This window comes from Geotrypetes seraphini, chromosome 2 (assembly GCF_902459505.1).
Source record: "Geotrypetes seraphini chromosome 2, aGeoSer1.1, whole genome shotgun sequence".
In the NCBI taxonomy this organism is placed as follows: Eukaryota; Metazoa; Chordata; class Amphibia; order Gymnophiona; family Dermophiidae; genus Geotrypetes; species Geotrypetes seraphini.
Genome location: NC_047085.1, coordinates 59,623,257 through 59,642,964, shown reverse-complemented (window position 1 = coordinate 59,642,964; position 19,708 = coordinate 59,623,257).

Sequence of the window (19,708 nt, the reverse complement as noted above, 5' to 3'; positions counted from 1 at the left end):
CTTTTAGCTTTTGACGTTGCCTTATCAACCTGTCTGGTGATCTTTAGATCATCACATACTATCACACCCAAGTCCCGCTCCTCTTTTATGCTCAAAAGTTCTTTACCCCCTAAACTGTACCGTTCCCTCAGAATTTTTTTCTAGTCCAAAAGATTAGCGGATAGAAAACAGAGGGTAGGGTTAAATGGTCATTTTTCTCAATGGAGGAGAGTAAACAGTGGAGTGCCACAGGGGTCTGTACTAGGACCGGTGCTATTTAACTTATTTATAAATGATCTGGAAACTGGAACGACGATTAAATTTGCAGATGACACTAAACTGTTCAAAGTTGTTAAAAACGCATGCAAATTGTAAAAAATTGCTGGCGGACCATAGAAAATTGGAAGACTGGGTGTCCAAATGGCAGATGAAATTTACGGGTACTTTTACTAAGGTGTGGTAACTGATTTAGCATATGCTAACTGATTTAGTACGTGCTAATTGATTTATCGTGCTCTAAACACTAACGCGTCCATAGACTATAATGGGTGCGTTAGTGTTTAGCGCATGCTAAATCAGTTAGCGCTCGCTAAAACGCTTAGCGCACCTTTGTAAAAGAGGGGGTTAATGTGGTCAAATGCAAAGTAATGCACATTGGGAAGAATAACCTGAATCACAGTTACCAGATGCTAGGGTCCACCTTGGGGATTAGCACCCAAGAAAAGGATCTGGGTATCATCATAGACAATACGATGAAACCTTCCGCCCAATGTGCAGCAGCGGCCAAAAAAGCAAACATGATACTGGAATTATTAAAAAAGGGATGGTGAACAAGACTAAGAATGTTATAATACCCCTGTATTGCTCCATGGTGCAACCTCATCTGGAGTATTGCGTTCAATTCTGGTCTCCTCATCTCAAGAAAGATATAGTGGTGCTAGAAAAGGTTCAAAGAAGAGCGACCAAGATGGTAAAGGGGATGGAACTCCTCTCGTATGAGGAAAGACTAAAATGGTTAGAGCTCTTAAGTAAGGAAAAGAGATGGCTGAGGGGATATATGATTGAAGTCTACAAAATCCTGAGTGGAGTAGAATGGATATAAGTGGATCGATTTTTCACGCCGTCAAAAATGACAAAGACTAGGGGACACTCAATGAAGTTACAGGGAAATACTTTTAAAATCAATGGGAGGAAATATTTTTCACTCAGAGAATAGTTAAGCTCTGGAACGCATTGCCAGAGGATGTGGTAAGAGCAGAAAGCATAGCTGGTTTTAAGAAAGGTTTGGACAAATTCCTGGAGGAAAAGTCCATAGTCTGTTATTGAGAAAGACACTGCTTGCCCTGTATCGGTAGCATGGAATATTGCTACTGTTTGGATTTTGGACAGGTACTGGTGACCTGGATTGGCCACCATGGGAACGGGCTACTGGGCTATATGGACCATTGGTCTGACCCAGTAAGGCTATTCTTATATTCTTATGCATGACCTTTATAAGCACAGAGAGACTATAGCCACAAATTGCCCTTTTCTCTCCCATGCCGCTACAAGTGAAGTCCCTTCATCAGGCAGTGGAGGAGTAGCCCAATGGTTAGAGCAGTGGATTAAAATTGGGGGAGGGGGGAGGGGGGGTGCAGGTTTTTGGTTCAATTCCCACTACAAATCCCTGTGACCTTAGACAAACCTATTTAACATGCTATTGCTTCAGGTACAAATTCAGGGTGACAGGACAATCGCGCGCCAGACACCAGTGTGCCAACAATCGAGCGCTGAGAATTCGGTGCAAGACAAGCACGCCGTGGGAAAACTTAGTTTTAAAGAGCTCTGACTGGGGTGTGTGGGGGGAACCCCCACTTTACTGCATACTGTTTGCGCTGCCGTTGGGGGTGCAACCCCCCATATTATAGAGCAAACGGAACTTTTCCCGAGAAAAATCAGAAAAAGTTCCGTTTTCTCTATAATGGAGGGTTCCAATCCCCCAACCCCCCACCCCAACAGTAGCGCGAACACTATGCAGTAAAGTGGGGTGGGGTCCCCACTCACACCCCGCTTCGGAGCTCTTTAAAACTAAGTTTTTCCGCGGCACGCTGGTGTCTTGCGCTGAATTGTCTGCCCTCCATTGTCGGCGCGCTGGTGTCACACACGCGGCTGACTATGAACCAAATTCAGACTGCAAGTCCCTAGGAAAAAGTACCTACTCTACCATTCAGCCTTGTGGACAATATATAATAAGTGAATTAATAGCAAACCAGGCTCAATCATCCTTTTCAACTAACAATAGCATAAACTCACATAACTGGGCTTCAGTTTCTACAGCTTTAATACAGCATAAAAGAAACAGAGTTTTGAGTGTTCTGGAAGGGAAGATGGGGCAATAGCTGAAATGAGGAGAGCGGAAGTAAGAGGGGCATACCCACCTGTTGAGAGCCACTGTGGGTCCCTAATTATTGCTTGGTTGGAACCACAATGTGATGGTCTGGAGAAATATGGGTACCCCTTCTGCATTCTGGACCATAGTAAAAGGGAAGTCATTTCTCCTTTGTATTGTGGGGCCAGCCATAACGAAAGGTCTTAATGGAAGGACCTATGAAGGGGATGAAGAGTATTATATTGAGCACCAGAGGGGAGGTAGCATCCAGACCTGATCACATTACTGTTGGAAGGTTTGGGGCGTTTTACATTATCATCTGCTCAAATATGACACATCAACTTTCATTTCACTGCCATCCAATTGAATGTTCATCGGCTGATGTTTTGTTTTGCTTTTCCAAAAGGTAAGGATGTTAGTTAATACGATACCTTCCAAAACATGTTATCATTAAATAATGAATGACTGGCTCGCTTAGCATCATGTAACTATGCAACGACTTCTTTGAAGAAGGTTCTGGACTGTACCCAGCATTTTCCTGTAGAACAGTGCAACGATTTTCTTTGGAGCAAATATTTCAGGATGAGTAGCGTATATTATTTCTATAGTCAACAAGGTATCACAAAAAAGTATTTCTAATGTAATATGTTATCTGTGAACTTTTTATGTGGTATTCAAGCATTTCATTCTTCATTAATAAACTGTACATCCATCTCTTTGTTACCAGAAAAATTACAAAGAAGTTATAGAAATAGAAGCATCTGACCAGTGAGAGTTTCCTCTTACATTACACGGAACAGTATTCAGAGGTTAGATGGGCAATAAGCCAGGATAGCATTTGAGAGGTTTTTATCAGGCTGCTTGTACATCTGTGTTTCTCTTTGGGGCAATTTCTCCAAATGGGTTACTATTGCGCATTCAAAAACTCAAAACTAAACTCTAGATAAGTATTAAACAAAATTACTTCCAAAGAAACCCTCAGAGACTACTTCTTTCAAAAAGAAAGGAGGAAAAGTCTCAGAGTAGAGAATGACACGGTGACAAAATTCATCACCGTTCCCGTCCCCGTGGACAACCGCGGGAAATAATCCCATGTAATTTTGTAGTGTCTATTTCAACCTCAGTCCTTCTACCCCAGCATTCTTCAACGCAAAACTTGAGGGTCAGTGGCTGTGGCCATTCATTCTCTGATTCTTCCCTCTCTCCTTAAAGAATGACATGAAGATGGTTTCCCGCGGTTATCCACTGGGACGGGAACGGTGATGAATTTTGTCACCGTGTCATTCTCTTTCTCAGAGCTTAAAGATTCAAATCCGTTTTTAAAAACCTATTTGATGCAGCAACATCACAAGCATATAAGCCTCCTTTGACATTAAATTGATATTTCTATAGTAGCAAAATTCAAAGCTCATAGAAAATTAGGTCAAAAATCACTCAACACAATTATGAGATAAGTTTTGAAATTTGATACTACAAAAGACACTTTATTATGCCTATGATTGCGCTGAAAGCAGACCAGAAGGAAGCAGCAACACAGAAGATCGAGTAGCAATAGTAGAGTAAAGGCCCCAGATGGAATAACAAAGTGGAGCCAAGCTTCAGAGAAAGCAGATTTTATTAAAGGACCGGACACAGGCCATGTTGCGGCTGATGCCTGCATCAAGGCTCTGCACATATTAAGGTGACGGGACAAAAGTGCACAAGACTTCAGCGCGCCGACAATTTGGCGCAACACACCAGTGCGCCACCTAAAAAGTGACTTTTAAAGATCTCCAATGGAGGATGTGGGGGGGGGGACCTCCCCACTTTACTTCAGACTGTTCATGCTGCCGTTGTGGGGAGGTGTAGGGGGTGCAACGCCCCACATTATAGAGAAAACTTAACTTTTTCCCCCCAAAAATATGGAAAAAGTTAAGTTTACTCTATAATGGAGGGTTCCAACCCCCCCCCCCCATGGGATCTTGAAGAGTATGAAGTAAACTGGTGGGTTTCCCCACTCACACCCCGTGTCAAAGCTCTTTAATGTCAGCACGCTGAAGTCTCGCGCGCGAATATCTTTGACTCCATATTAGAATATACATATGCATAAATCACATAGGCCCCTCATTCACAAAGCCGTGCAGCTGAGTGCCATCCAGCAAATGCTCTGATGCCCATTCATCAGAACATTTACCATGCTGGCCCACGCTGCTGACTTTAGTAAAAGAGGGTATTAAATAACTGCATGCCATATGTAAAAATATATAAAGATGAAATATTGTAGAAAATCACACACAACTAAGAATAAAATGTCCTCATAAAAGTACCACAAGCACTACAATTGGGTATCCATATAATATTAAAAAAAACAACAACAATTTTTTTATCATATACTGACTGAAAAATAACACACAAGCAATGACAAACAAAGCAACATTTATATAAATAAGCACACTAAAAATGTTTGACAGTGAAGGATGATATTGAAGAGTCCTTAGGCTGCACTTCTTAAGTTGTTTTGAATTATTGTAAAATGTTAAATATGTGTAATTTTCATGTATGTTATTCTGGAAACTGTTGAGACTCCAGGCGGTATATAATTTTTTAAAATAAATAAAACAATAAGATGCATAATAATAAAGGGTGATCTGGCTTGTGTTGTCTCCTCAACAGAGGCTAGACACTAGGGGCTCCATTAACTAAGATGCGCTAGCGTTTTTAGCGCACGCTAGCTGACAAATTACTGCCAGCTTAAAAGGAGGCAGTAGCGGCTAGCATGCGGCAATTTAGGGTGCGCTATTCTGCGTGTTAAGGCCCTAACGTAAAAGGAGTCCTAAATTATCACTGCATTGTAGGTTGCATATCAAATTGTACAGGTTTCTGCTTTTTTTTATTTTATATAAATCTTTATTAATTTTCAATTCTAGAACAGTGCATTAAATATATACATACAATTAACGTCATAGACAGCACTTACAATCGATCAAAGAATACTACAAAATTTCCCCCCTCCCTAATTCGAGAACAAAAGCAAAGTGCTTTAAATTATGCATACAATTAATATCCTAAAACAGCACTTGGATTCGATCAGTGAATACAACAAAATATATTACCCCTCCCTGGATGTTCAAATCAAATAGGAAACAAAGGCATAATCCAACTAATCAGAGTTAACAAAATTCGTCAGTGGACCCCATGTTAATTTAAATAGTTTATGTGTAAATCTTTTTATTAAGCAATGACAACAGCAGGTATAACCGTAACAGAAAACAAGGGTTACAATACCAACCTACTGCCGTGGAGGACTGGACTCTGATGTCCACCACGATCCAGAGCAATATCCCAACCCCCCCTGGACAGAACCCCGCCCTTCCCCCTTCCCCCCCACCCCCACCATGAAAAATATACCCCCACACCCAAACAGAGGGAGGAGATACGTCAAATAGAGATATGCCATTACATCTGGAGTCCACGATATTTCTGAATTCATTTTTTCATATTTATAACAAACATAGGGCTCCTTTTACTAAGCTGCGTTAGGGCTTTAACGCACGGAATAGCGCACGCTACAATGCCGCACGTGCTAGACGCTAATGCCAACATTGAGCTGGCGTTAGTTCTAGCGGCATAGCGCGGGGTTAGCATGCGCTAATCTGCTAAAACCGCTAGCGCACCTTAGTAAAAGGAGCCCATAAAGTTTCCCACCAATTTTTCCAGTTCTTGGATAGGTTTCTGCTTTAAAAAAAAATAAATAAAATTATTGCACTTTGATAACTCTTGCAATGCAAACCATCCTTAACCCTTTATTTGGCATTGTTGTTCAGAAGCAAAGTACGTCTTCTATGCATGTTACTTGGCACTGTTGCTCTCGTTCAACATCAAGTGACGTAAAGCAGCCATTTCACCATCTGCCAATTAAAGAAACATGTGTATGGCATTGTCATATTGATATAGAGAGTTTGGATCGTCTGCTATATTTTTGTCCGTTTATATTTATATTTTGGAAGTCAATTTTGGGACAAATAAATTTAGTTTTAGATTCAAACTTTCCACTATCTTATGAGGCTATAATTTGTGGAACAATATTACATGTGAAACCCACTCTAGATAAATACGTCTACGCCAGGGGTGCCCAACGCGTCGATCGCGATCGACCAGTAGCTCAGGAAGGCAACTCGAGTCGATCGCCGTCCTGGTCTACGGGCCGATCAGCCTTCCTCTCCAGTGTTCTCCCTAGGGCCTTTTAGCTGGGCGGTCTGCCCAGCTGTCATCTGCCGCTGCTGAACATTAAAAAAACCCCAAAAAAACCGGTTTGGAGATTTCAGCCCCTAGCGAACTTATGCTACGGGCTCTAACGTGTGCATGCAGGCTTCTCTTCTCTTCCCTCCAAAACAGGAAGTTATGTCCGGGGAGGGGGAGGGGGGAAGAAGGGATGCCTGCACGCACATGTTGAGAGCCCTGAAGCAAGCATTTGTTACGGGCTAATGCGGGAGACAGGTTAGTGAAGCATTTGTTCTTGTTCCTGCCGGGTCCTGCCTACTTTCTGTTTCCGTGAAGGCAGGACCCGGCAGCATTTCCCCCAATAGGTTGATCACGATCTTGGGCTGATCAGCCTTCCTCTTCCCGATGGCAGAATTGACGTCGGGGAGAGGAATGCTGGTTGGCCGAAGCAGGGAGAGCTTGGGGCCTGTTATTGGTGGCGTTTGGGTCCTGGTCCCCGATGGTAATGGCAGTGGCAGTGGCTTGGGGAAGGGCAGGGAGAAAGAAGGAAAGAACAGAAACAGAAAAAAAAGAAAGGGAGGCAGAGAGAAAGAAAGGGCAGGGAAGAAGAAGGAAAAGTTGGGGGGAAGGAATGAGGTCTGGAGGAGAAGAAGCATACAGGCTAAAAGAAGGGAAGAAAGATTGTATGCACAGTCAGAAGAAGAAAGTGCAACCAGAGACTCATGAAATCACCAGACAAGGTAGGGAAAATGGTTTTATTTTAAATTTAGTGATCAAAATGTGTCTGAATTTATATCTGCTGTCTATATTTTACACTAAGGTCCCCTTTTACTAAACCGCAATAGAGGTTTTTAGCGCAGGGAGCCTATGAGTGTCGAGAGCAGCACTGGGCATTCAGCGCAGCTCCCTGCGCTAAAAACTGCTATCATGGTTTAGTAAAAAGGTAGGGGGTATATTTGTCTATTTTTGTATGGTTGTTACTGAGGTGATAGTGCTTAGAGTCATCTGCTTTGACCTCTTTGAAAAACCCTGGAATAGGAATGATAATTAACATTTTCTATGCGTATAGTGTGCGTTGTGTTTTTTAAAAAATTTTTATTGTTGGTAGATCATTTTGACTTGGTCATTTTAAAAGTAGCTCGCAAGCCCAAAAAGTGTGGGCACCCTTGGTCTACGCCAATACAGGCGCCTTACTTTAGACAGACTTTATAGAAATTGGGGGTAAAGGCTCATCACGCTTCATGGGTGTATTTTATTCTCACAATGTGCGCTTTTGGAAACTGATGTGCTAAAAAAATTAATAAATAAACAGTGCTTAATAAAACTATGCAATATATATCGCAAATGTACTAAAGAATGTCTTTGAGCTTCAACACATATCAGCAGATTTATTCTTAGCCATTTCACCTTAACATATTACACCCTCTTTTTTGTGTCTGCGGTTTGCATCCTCATGAAACATAAGAATATAAGAATTGCCGCTGCTGGGTCAGAACAGTGGTCCATCAGGCCCAGTAGTCCACTCACGCGGCGGCCCTCCAGTCAAAGACCAGCGCCCTAACTGAGACCAGCCCTACCTGCGCACGTTCTTGTTCAGCAGGAACTTGTCTAATTTTGTCTTGAATCCCTGAAGGGTGTTTTCCCCTATGACAGACTCCAGAAGAGCGTTCCAATTTTCTACCACTCTCTGGGTAAAAAAGAACTTCCTTACGTTTGTACAGAATCTATCCCTTTTCAACTTTAGAGAGTGCCCTCTCGTTCTCCCTACCATGGAGTGGGTGAACAACCTGTCCTTATTTACTAAGTCTATCCCCTTCAGTACCTTGAATGTTTCGATCATGTCCCCTCTCAATCTCCTCTGTTCGAGGGAAAAGAGGCTCAGTTTCTCTAATCTTTCGCTGTACGGCAGCTCCTCCAACCCCTTAACCATCTTAATCGCTCTACTCTGGACCCTTTCGAGTAATACCATGCCTTCTTCATGTACGGCGACCAGTGCTTGTATCTCTCTCCATTGTGTAAATTGTGTTGTCTGACATGTAATGTTTTGTATGGTTTGACACCCTGATATGTGTTATTTGCTCTGCAGATCACTAGCTAGTCAATATTATGAGGGGCCGCTGAAAAGTTCTCAGCCCAACCAACAAAGTTGGGGCAGTCTCCATCAAGGGCTATACACTGTCTAGCAATTTTCTACTTTTTTCATTCTGTATTTTTCTGATCTAGCTTCTTTATAATGTTATCCACTATAGCGAAATATAAATGACCCAATTGTAACTGTAGGTTGAATATGGTCTTAGTCTCTCAAATATACTGCTAATGTTTGCCATAATACTTGCATAATACCAAAGACAGCTTCTTTCTGGAATTCATTTGGTTCTCAGTTTTGTTGTGATGAGGTTTGGATTTAAGACAATATAACTGAACTGAATTATAGGATAGTCTGGGTTAATCAGTTACCTGACAAAAAAAAAACACTCAAATACAAGCAGAATACCGAAAAATAAAGTATAGCCACCAACAGATATTCTAGAATTATAGCCCCTTCCCAGAGACTTGGATAGAGCAGGTAACAAAAATTACGGAGAAAAGACCTCAGTGTTTCCAGAGAACAAACTCTGGAAACTACTATGGCAAATGCAAATTTGTCATAAATAACATATCCTCGATCAGAGAAAAACTCCATTTAAATTTAATAAATATAATTCATAAACTTCAAAATTTTTAAAGTCTTTCAAAATAGAGTCAAAAACCTGCACTTATCTTAGGCATCCTCTGGTGTAGGCAAGATCACTGCAGCGCAATGAAAGAGCTCCCGGTGCTACTTTCTTTCAATATAGCTTTGCACTGGGCGTAATCGTGGTATTTAAGTTTATGAATTATATTTATTAAATTTAAACGGAGTTTTTCTCTGACCGAGGATATGTTATCTATGATAAATTTGCATTTGCCATAGTAGTTTCCGGAGTTTGTTCTCTGGAAACACTGAGGTCTTTTTCGCCGTAATTTTTGTTACCTGCTCTATCCAAGACTCTGGGAAGGGGCTATAATTCTAGAATATCTGTTGGTGGCTATACTTTAATCAGTTACCTGACATCTACAGATACTGTATCTGTATGTGTGGATTGTTTTGTGTTTATTTGTGTGTGTGGGTTCATAGACAACGGCGCGAAAGACAAAAGCGTGCGCCGACAATTGAGCGCAGCGCGCGCTGCCGCGCCACTCTAAATTACAGTTTTTAGGGGCTCTGATGGGGGGTTTTGTTGGGGAACCCCCCCAGTTTACTTAATAGACATCGCGCCGGCGTTATGGGGGTATTGGGGGGTTGTAACCCTCCACATTTTACTGTAAACTGAACTTTTTCCCTAAAAACAGGGAAAAAGTGAAGTTTTCAGTAAAATGTGGGGGGTTACAACCCCCACACCCCCCACAACGCCCCCACAATGTGGCGCGATGTCTATTAAGTAAAGTGGGGGTGTTTCCCCCCCCACACCCCCCCGTCGGAGCGCTAAAAACAGTAATTTAGAGCGACGCGGCGGTGCACGCTGCGCTCAATTGTCTGGGCGCGCCTTTGTCCCGGCGCACTTTTGACCTGACGCCGTGTGTGTGTGGGGGGGGGGTTATTGAAGAAATGCAATGTGGGTCACCTCCGCCAAGTTATAGGGCTCCTTTTACTATGGTACGCTAGCGTTTTTAGCGCACGCACAAGATTAGCGTGCGCTAGCTGGAAAATTATCGCCTGCTTAAAAGGAGACGGTAGCGGCTAGCGTGTGCGCTAAAACCGCTAGCGCACCTTTGTAAAAGGAGCCCTTAGTTTTCCTCATAGAGAATATAATTAAAGATTTGAATGTGCATGCATGTCCTTTATTTTTCTCTGTTTGTTTTTGTCTAGTGTTAAAAGCACTTTTCAGCTATTGCTTGAAGTCTCTCAGGCCTCCTAGAAAAAATAATTGGCTTCTTATCAGAAAATAGAGATGCTAATACTTAAAGTACAGAAATTGCCAGGAGATTATGTGCCACAGCTAGCTGGGTTCTAAAATAAGAACGGCATATTGAAATAGGAACATGGACTTCTAAGCCGTTCCAATTTAAATCAGCAGCTAAAGAACTCCCTAGGGCGAAATAGGTCCATTACACCAGCAGAATGTGAATTCAAAATATCTATTGTTTTCCTGCCTTAATTTGATGTCTCTGTACTTTTACAATATGAAAACCAAAAAAAAATGTCAAGAGCACGTCTGACATTTTTCATAACTCTTAATACGTTCAAGGTGCTGAAAAGTCAACGTTTGAATAAGTTGATTTTGAAGAGTGTTATTCAAAAGACTTGAATGTTGAAAACTGCTTCTGTCTCATGCCTACATTAAGGTTTGAGCCCAAGGTTTGTCTCTGTGATAAGTCCCTGTGTATAAAAAAATAGTATTAATAAAATTAGGAGTCTTAAAGGCATGTTAGTTTTTATTAGTAGCAGGGCATACCAGAAAGTAGGCGAGGTTAGGGGCAGATTATGGATGGATCTTGGGCATGTTTTGACTTAGACACCAGTAGGTGTCTAACTTGGGTGCACTCATGTAAGCAAAGAAAACCCTGGTATAAATAGAGTGTTCATAAGGTTTCAATGCCTACCGGTGCCTAAGACTGCTTGGGACACCACTAGAAATGATTCTATAAATGGTGCCTAGCGGATGATTGACATTTATGCTCCTTGGCACCAGGATGCACTGTAAAGAAGGCCTAAGACTCTGGTTGGCCCAGGTACCTAAGGTCCCTCCTATGGGAGGGGCCTTAGGCATCTGCAACAATCAGGCCCTTCCCCAGTGCATATGAAAATGCACTCAGAAGAAGGCGCATCATTTTGGAGTGGCTGGCTAGCCGGAGCAAAAGCATCCCTCTGGGTAGACATTCAACTGAAAGGTATGGGGTGGTTGGGGTAGAGTTAGGGTGTGAGTTGGGGGGGTGTTGGGGGGATTCATTTTCTGGGGAGGGGGGAGGTGGCAGGTGGGTATCCCTCCTGCCCAGCTTTCTTTGGGCGGTTCTGGGGAAGGAGGGAATGGGCTTCATTCCTGGTCAGCTTACTTCATGGGTGGGGGTTTGGGGTTCTGGCCTGAGGGAGTGGGCTTCCCTCCTGCTGGCCGACTTTGTGTGTGTATGTGTGGGGGGGTACAGGAGTTCCCTGATGCAGCCGCTCAGCTGATCGTGGCAGGGATCAGACACGATTCTCTAACTGGCGCCTCTGATACAGGCGTCGATTAGAGAATCGGACCAGTTAAGCTGGGTTGGGCGTCTGTCCCTTAGGGCAGACGCAATTCTGTGTAGGATATCAGTGTGTGATTCTCAGCCACTTCTAAGGCAGCTGTAGAAACTGGCATCTTATACAGAATTTCCCCCTAAACCTTTATTTAATGCTGCAGTACAATAAGTTTTTCTGTTTTTTATTTTAATGTTGTGTGCTATTGTTGATAGCCCATGGCAACTGCAGGTAAATAATGCAGGAGCTCTTTACCACTCCTATTTAGGAGGAGCTAAAAGCTAGATTCTATAAATGGCACTTATGATAGGCATTGCTAGGCACCCTGATCTTGGATGCTTAGTAATGCCTAACTAAAATCCACGCCCAACCCAAATTATGTTACTTAGCTTAAATGACATGGAAATTGATTGTGCCATTGAAGTTAACTGAAACATTTTTTTAAAAAAATTTGAACAATTATGCGTTGCGCATGGAAATCAAGAGCAGCGCCTAGCAAATCCTAAGTCAAGGCTCCCTCTGATGCTTAATGGTGCCTACCTGAAAAGTAGGTGTGATTTGTGGCAGAGAATAGGCATGGTTGACTTAGGCATCACTAGGCGTCCAAGTTAGGCACCAGTAAATTAGACCTGGTAAAAACCTGGCCTAATGTACCAGTGCCTACCTCAACGGTGCCCAGCGATGCCCAAGTCCATAGGCCCAGCTAGGCATGATTCTATAAGTTTCAAGTTTCAAGTTTCAAGTTTTTTATTTATTCTTGATTAATCGCTTTCTCTAATTCAAAGCGATGTACAAATCCAAATTTAGTTAAAAGAGAGCAAACAAACAGACAAACCAAACATTGGGATTTACAATTCTTACAAAGGTTAAAACTTATAAAACTACATTGGGTAAAAATAGGGTTATGAAATACATTCGTTATATAAAAGATTGAACATAGGAAAACACATTAGGTAAAATAATAAATAAAAAATCAGGAATTAAAAGCATCATTAAATCAGGAATTAAAAGCGTCTAGTGGTCGCTTAACAACCGCACAGCTTTGGCACCATTTATAGAATCTGGCCCTAAATGCTCCCATCTAAAGTCTGCATTATATCACTTCCGTACCCAGTCCCTGCCTATGAAATTTATCACAAAATACTTTAACACATTTTCTAGTTAGTGTTTTCTCACATGTAAAGTGAGCGTTAGGGCTTTAGTAAAAGGGCCCTCAATTGACATTCATATATATTGTACTTTAGAGTAGGGAAAGAGTGTAAGGCAGGTTAGTATCATCTATAAAGCTTTCATGCCAAATTTGTTTCTAAATGGAGAGGCTTGGCAACATATATGCTTCCCATCATGGATTTATAGAAGGGATGTGTGTGAGTAAGGGTCTGGGGAGGTTTAAGTGGTCTTCAATGTCCACAGACTAGTGCTTACATTTGCACTCATTCCCACACACACTTGACCTCTGGCCCCCTCTATTTCCCCCCAGGCAGTCCAATCCCAGATAACATCAGAAAAGCTTAGTGCTTCTGTGAATGGCTTTTCTGGTTTCCAGTGCCTCTCTTGCTCATGCTGGGGGAGATGCTGGTGACAAAAGAATGTGGTGACATGGCAAGGCTTTGAGTACACAAATGGCTTAAAGGCCTTGTATTTTTATTTTGTTTTCAGTATTCCTTGAGTACCAACCCTCAGGCTGGCAACCTTGGGACATGACCTTCCCTTCCTCATTATGCCACTAAGAAGTTTGTGTTAAGAGCTTTGTTTGGAGAGGATGGGAAGTGTATCAAATAGTATATTGCATTGCACCACTTTGGTTTCAATCTCTCTGGGAGATTTACAAATCTCCGAGGACATTGCGCTCTGAGGGGAAAATGAAATTGGTAGCAATGACAGCTGATAATGTAAGATATGTGGCAACTCAACTTCAAATGTTTTCCATTGCCGGAATATCATATTGGAACAAGCGTACTGGGCAACTAAGATTATGTGTAGATCACTACAGCTTTAAGAAGATGTTGAAAGCCAAGCTGTTTGTAGACGTATATTTTTGATCTGTCTTTCCTAACGTTGATTGGGCATATGTGTAACATTTTTTTAATACGTTATTGAAGAATATGTAGGTCTTGCTTTCATATATGTGTTGATATTATTTTGAAGAATTATTTGTATTGTTTTTGATCTATGTATGTTTATTTGGAAACCGCTGTAATTCCAGGCGGTATATTAAGTTTTTAAATAAGTGTGTAGGGTAGGGTTTGGATGGTGGTACAGGATGGATGAAGTTGCATTTGAATGAATATGTCTATGTACACTTGTAAGGATGATAGATGTGTGTGTCTGAAGGAAAGTGACTGTATGTGGGGGGATGTGTGTGTACTAGTTGTAATATATGAGTTGTAGGTTTGCGTGGGAGGTTATGGGGAAGTACGTAGGGCATGTGATTGTAGGTTTGGGTGTGGGTTTGTTTGCGATACATAGAAATATGTGGGTAGGTGAGAGGATAGTGTGGGATCTCTCGGAGAGAAAAAGAGATAATGGTTACTGCAGATGGGCAGACTAGATGGGCCATTTGGCCGTTATCTGCCATCATGTTTCTATGTATATGTTGTTTGTTTTAGTTAACCAATTGCGGTGAGTGAGAAAGTGGTTACAGTAGTAGTAGTCTAATCAGGAGATAAGAATGAATGAGCATTTTAGTAGCACGCTCAAAAAAAAGGGTTAGATTTCAGCAGTTTTTGGTGGAATTCGCTATGTCATTTATATAACATGGAACGTTCAATAGCGGTACAAAATGGAAATTATAAAAATTTTATTAAAATATGGGAGCCATTAACATTGTTTTGTAATGAATAGATACCATTTTTCTTTTGAAGATGCACCATTTAAGGAAGAGGGGTTGGGAGGAGTTGTTTTGATAAAGTGATGAAATAAAATTACTAATAGGGATGGAGGGAGGGTAGGGTAAGGATTCCTTTTATGTTTATATAGTATAATGATAAGATTTTCAAGTGTTTAACTAAGTGTTGTTCTTATGATTCTTGTACACTCGAGGAGAGGTTAAAAATGAATAAAGAAAAATAATGTTGGGAGGGAGGGGTAGGGGTTTATATATATACAATTGTTAATTGACTTGGATTTTTCAAGTGTTGTTTATGAGACTATGTATGATTCTTTTTTCTTGTACACTTGTGGAACAATTAAAAAGGAATAAAGAATTAAAAAAAAAAAAAAAAAAGATTTCAGCAGTTGAAAGAGGAAAAAGCATTATGCTTCAGTGTGTTTTAGACGTGTGTGACGAAGGGGAGAGTGGCATCAAAAATGTTTCCAAGGGTATAGGCCAAAGGGACTTGGAGAATGACAATGTCTTCCAGAGAGGAAAAAAGAAAAAAAAAAAGCCATTGGCTTGGTGGAGGGGATGGGAAAGACCCCTTCTTGGCCATAGTAAGTTTCAGATAACCAAGGAACAAGCAGGCTGAAACTTAGGACTGTTCTTTTGTCCATTACTTTGCAAGGAACTCTTTTTCTTTTTGTATATATAACTGAAAACTCCAGCAATTTCAGGCAAATGTATTCAGTACAAGTGATTGCAATAATTATGAAGCAGCATGATCATAATGATTATAGCAGGGATAAAAACTCAAATGCAAAATTATAGGCCTTATTTTCCGGGGATTTAAAAATACCAGGCCCTCTGCACCTCACCTGCGGCATGAATTTCTACACTATATGAAGCTTGATTATACATGACAGCAGTCTTAATGAGACTCAAAGAGCCCTGCTATCCTCTGAAATTAGAGAGCTCATTGCTGCGAAGAATGTTCAATTCCACGCCACTTCATGTCAACCATTTTACTGGTTATGAGGCCCCAGTAAATGTAAATGAAAATCTAATGTGGCAAGCGATAATGTTTGTGCTCATCTGACCTTCTATGATGTATGAGTGCCTTGACATACTCCAAAGCATTCTTCCAAGGAGCGATGATGCTATGTTTATCATGTAGCTATTATTGTGTCTTTTGCCTATGAAACAAGGATAGTAGTTGTCAAAGCCAACTCCATAGATATGAGTGCTTTACCTGTGGAGATTTATTCATTTATTTTATTTTCTATACCACTGGGAATGGTTTATATAAATTTATTCAGGTATTCAAGTATTTTTCCCTGTCTGTCCTGGCGGGCTCACAATCTATCTAATGTACCTGGGGCAATAGTGTGTGTGTGTGTGTGGGGGGGGGGGGTGAAGTGACTTGGCCAGGATCACAAGGAGCAGTGTGGGTTTAAACCCACAATCTCAGGGTGCTGAGGCTGTAGCTTTAACCATTGTGCCACACACTCCCCCTAAGCAGGAGTAAGTGAAGGATTTGAACACAGGAACTCTATAACACATGTTAGGGCCATATTCCTCTGAGCCACTACTCATTCAGTTGGGTATTATAGAATTGCTGGCCATATACACAGGTACTGTATGTATCTGATGCCATTCTGCACATGCTTTCAGCCATTGTGGGGGGAGGGTGGTGTTACTAGAATCATTCAATTTTAATATATTGCCTTTCTGTGGTACAACCAAAGGAGTTTACACATTATATAGAGATATCTGTCCCCTGTGAGCTCACAATTTTTGTAGCTCTAGAACTTGTTGCCACAGGATGTGGTAACAGCGGTTAACATCACTAGGTTTAAAATAGGATTGAATAAGCTCCTAGAGGAAAAATCCATACCCTGCTACTGACAAACATGGGGGAAGTCATTGCATCCACAACATGATACAAGAAAAGGCTTAAGAGGTTAGGGCAGTGACGTACCTAGAATATGTGACACCCGGGGCTCATCATTTTTTTTTTAAACATCCCCCCCCCCCATCTGTATGAAAAACATGATTTTTAGTAACAATCCACATGTCACACAAGAGTGTATCTAGGAAAAGGCAGCATCTTACATAATGCAGTGAGTGGTACAATATCAATACACCCATTGGAAAACTAAACAAGTCCAGACTAGTACAGATCAATCCTGCACAGTCAATCCTAACAGAAAACCATGTCTTTCGAACACACAGAACACAGAAAACACTTTTGCCTAGTATGGAATATGTAATCACAAACTCACCCCTAACCCTTTTACAAAACTGTAGTGTGGCTTTTAGCCACGGTGGCAACAGCTCTGACGCTCATAGAATTCTGAGCATCAGAGCTGTTACCACCACGGCCGGCCAGCGCTAAAATACGCTCTACAGTTTTGCAAAAGGGGGGGATAAAATAGAAATACGTAGACAAAATTAAATTGAACCACCAAAAAGCTGGACTCTGCAAACAATGCAACACCACAGAAACAGCGATGCATCTCCCCTAAAACAAAAAATATATAGAATATTTTTTCTACCTTGTCTTCTCTGATTTCTGCTTTCTTCATCTTCTTGTCACTCTCTTCCTTTCATCCACTGTCTACCCTCTCTCTGCTCCTTCTAGATGGCATCTTCTCTCCTTCTATGCCCCTTCCAGAAACTTTATGCATCTCCCTTCCATCTTCCTTCACCTCCATTGGTCTGGCATCCATCTTCTTCTCTTCCCTCCTCCAATGGTCTAGCATCTCTCTTCTCTTCTCCACTTCCCTCTCCCATACCCCCATGGTCTGGCATTTCACTCTCTCCTATCCCTTCCCCCACTTCCATCAGCATCTGCCCCCTTTCTCTCCCAGCAACCCAGGTCCATGCAATATCCTTCCCCCTTATATCTCTTTTCCCTTTCCCTGCAATTCCATCAGCATCTGCCCCCTTTCTCTCCCTCCATCATGCTTCCATACCACTCTCACCCTCTTTCTCACCCTTTACCATGCTTCCATACCACCCTGACCCCCTTTCTCACCCTTTACCATGCTTCCATACCACCCTGACCCCTTTCTCACCCTCCACACCCTTCCATACCATCCTGACCCCCTTTCTCACCCTCCACATCCTTCCTTACCACCCTGACCCCCTTTCTCTCCCTTCACCACCCTTCCATACCACCCTGACCCCCTTATTCTCTTCTACCACCCTGCTATGCTCCTTTCCATCCAAATCAGCAAGGTCCCACGATAATTACTTCTGCTGCCTCTGCTCCGGAAGAGGTAAGTGATGTTGGAGGGGGGTTTGGCCGGCAGACACAGGGAGTTGCGGCAAGGTCCCGCAATGACTGCGGCTGCCGGTCCACACCCCTCCAACGTCACCTCTTCCAGAGCAGAGGCAGCGTAGTCATTGCGGGTCCTTGCTGCACTTCAGCGTGGCTGCCATACATATTTCAGAGCAGAGTCGGCAGCCACGCTAAAGTACCTTTTTGAGCAGCGTGGGAGGTTCCGGACCCGGCTGACTGTTCACCCCTTTGAAGCATGCACCCGGGGCGGACCCCTCCCACCCCCACCCCACCTTGATATGCACTGAGTAAAGTTTCTAGATTTTAGTGCAGTTGTTTAAAAGGAGAGAATTTGTTATTCAGTATTTTGCATGCAACTTACATGAAAACTATATGATCTTTTACAGCAATTGTTTTTACCACTTATTTCCCTGTGCTAAAATGTCTTCATGAACAATGAGAGTAAGATTAGTGTGAGAATATCAGGAGTAAACCACTAATGGATAAGGCAGCTTACTGAACTGGAATCAGTGGTATAGTAAGGGAGAGGTACGGGGAAGACTGCCCTGGGCACCGTCTTTGTGGGAAGCATCGGTGCCTCTCCTCTTTTCTGCCCCCCTTATATCTCTTTAAATGTTCACCGGCTCAAGCAACACTTTCTACTTGCTGCTCGCGCTGGATCCCTTCTAACATCACTTCCTGGTCGTGGGACCAGGATGTGATGTCAGAAGGGAGCCAACGCTAGCCAAAGCTGCGGGTGGAAGATGCTGTTCTCATTGGCAAACATTTCAAGAGGTATGCAAGGGGGGGGGGTGCCCAAGCAGTGGGGTGGAGTGAGGGGGCATATGGCACAGTGATGCTGGGTGCCACTGGCCCAGGCACCAAGCCCCTTCACTACGCCACTCAGGTGGACAACTTTTGACATTTCTCCCACTTATCTGTCCCACACACTTCCTTATTTTTACATGGAATTGGCCAAATATTTTATCAGCAGATATGTTCTGGCATATGTTGGATATTATTTATTGGCAAACATTTACTTTGTCTGACAACATGATATGTCATTAATGCAAAGATTTCTATTCTACAAAATTATCTTTCCTCAGTCAGTAGCAACTGTTCTCCTTGCCAAATTAACTTTTCCAGTATACGCACCATTTTTTATTTATGCCTTTTGAAAAGATGTGTGTGAGTTCAAATGTTGTGTTATGCTGTATGTTCACTATTGAAACCTAGATATTGGCTTTCATATTTAGGGACCCTTTTACTAAGCTATGTTAGGTGCTAACATGCACCTAACGCAGCTTAAAAAGGCAAACTGCCGGACTTGCTTTGGTGACCAGGGGTAAGCACCATTTTAGTGTTGTTCATTTTTATGGACTTTATAGATATGCAGATAATGAATGTTTTTGATATTGGAATCCGCCTAGATTTCTTTTTTTTTAATCTTTATTCATTTTCAAACTTACAATAAGTGTGTCAACATGGAGGAGGCATACCAGGGCTGTGAGTGGATATCCTTGAGCTAATCAGTTAGCACAGCTACATCACAGTTCATTAACTGGTTAGCGCAGGATTATCAAGTGAGCCCTTAAAACGTACTAAATGGGTGGCGATAAGTGCTCACCGGGTATTTTTTTTTTAAACAGTTGCGCACTAAAGGCACCATTAGTGCATGGCTATTAGTACAAACAATATTGTCCATTTTATGACTGCAGTATAAATGTCCTTAGCGCATGGGAAAACCCCGTGCAAGGTCATGAGAAAGCCTTTTCCTAATGGGCTTCAGTCAGAGCCATCAGACACTTAGGTAGT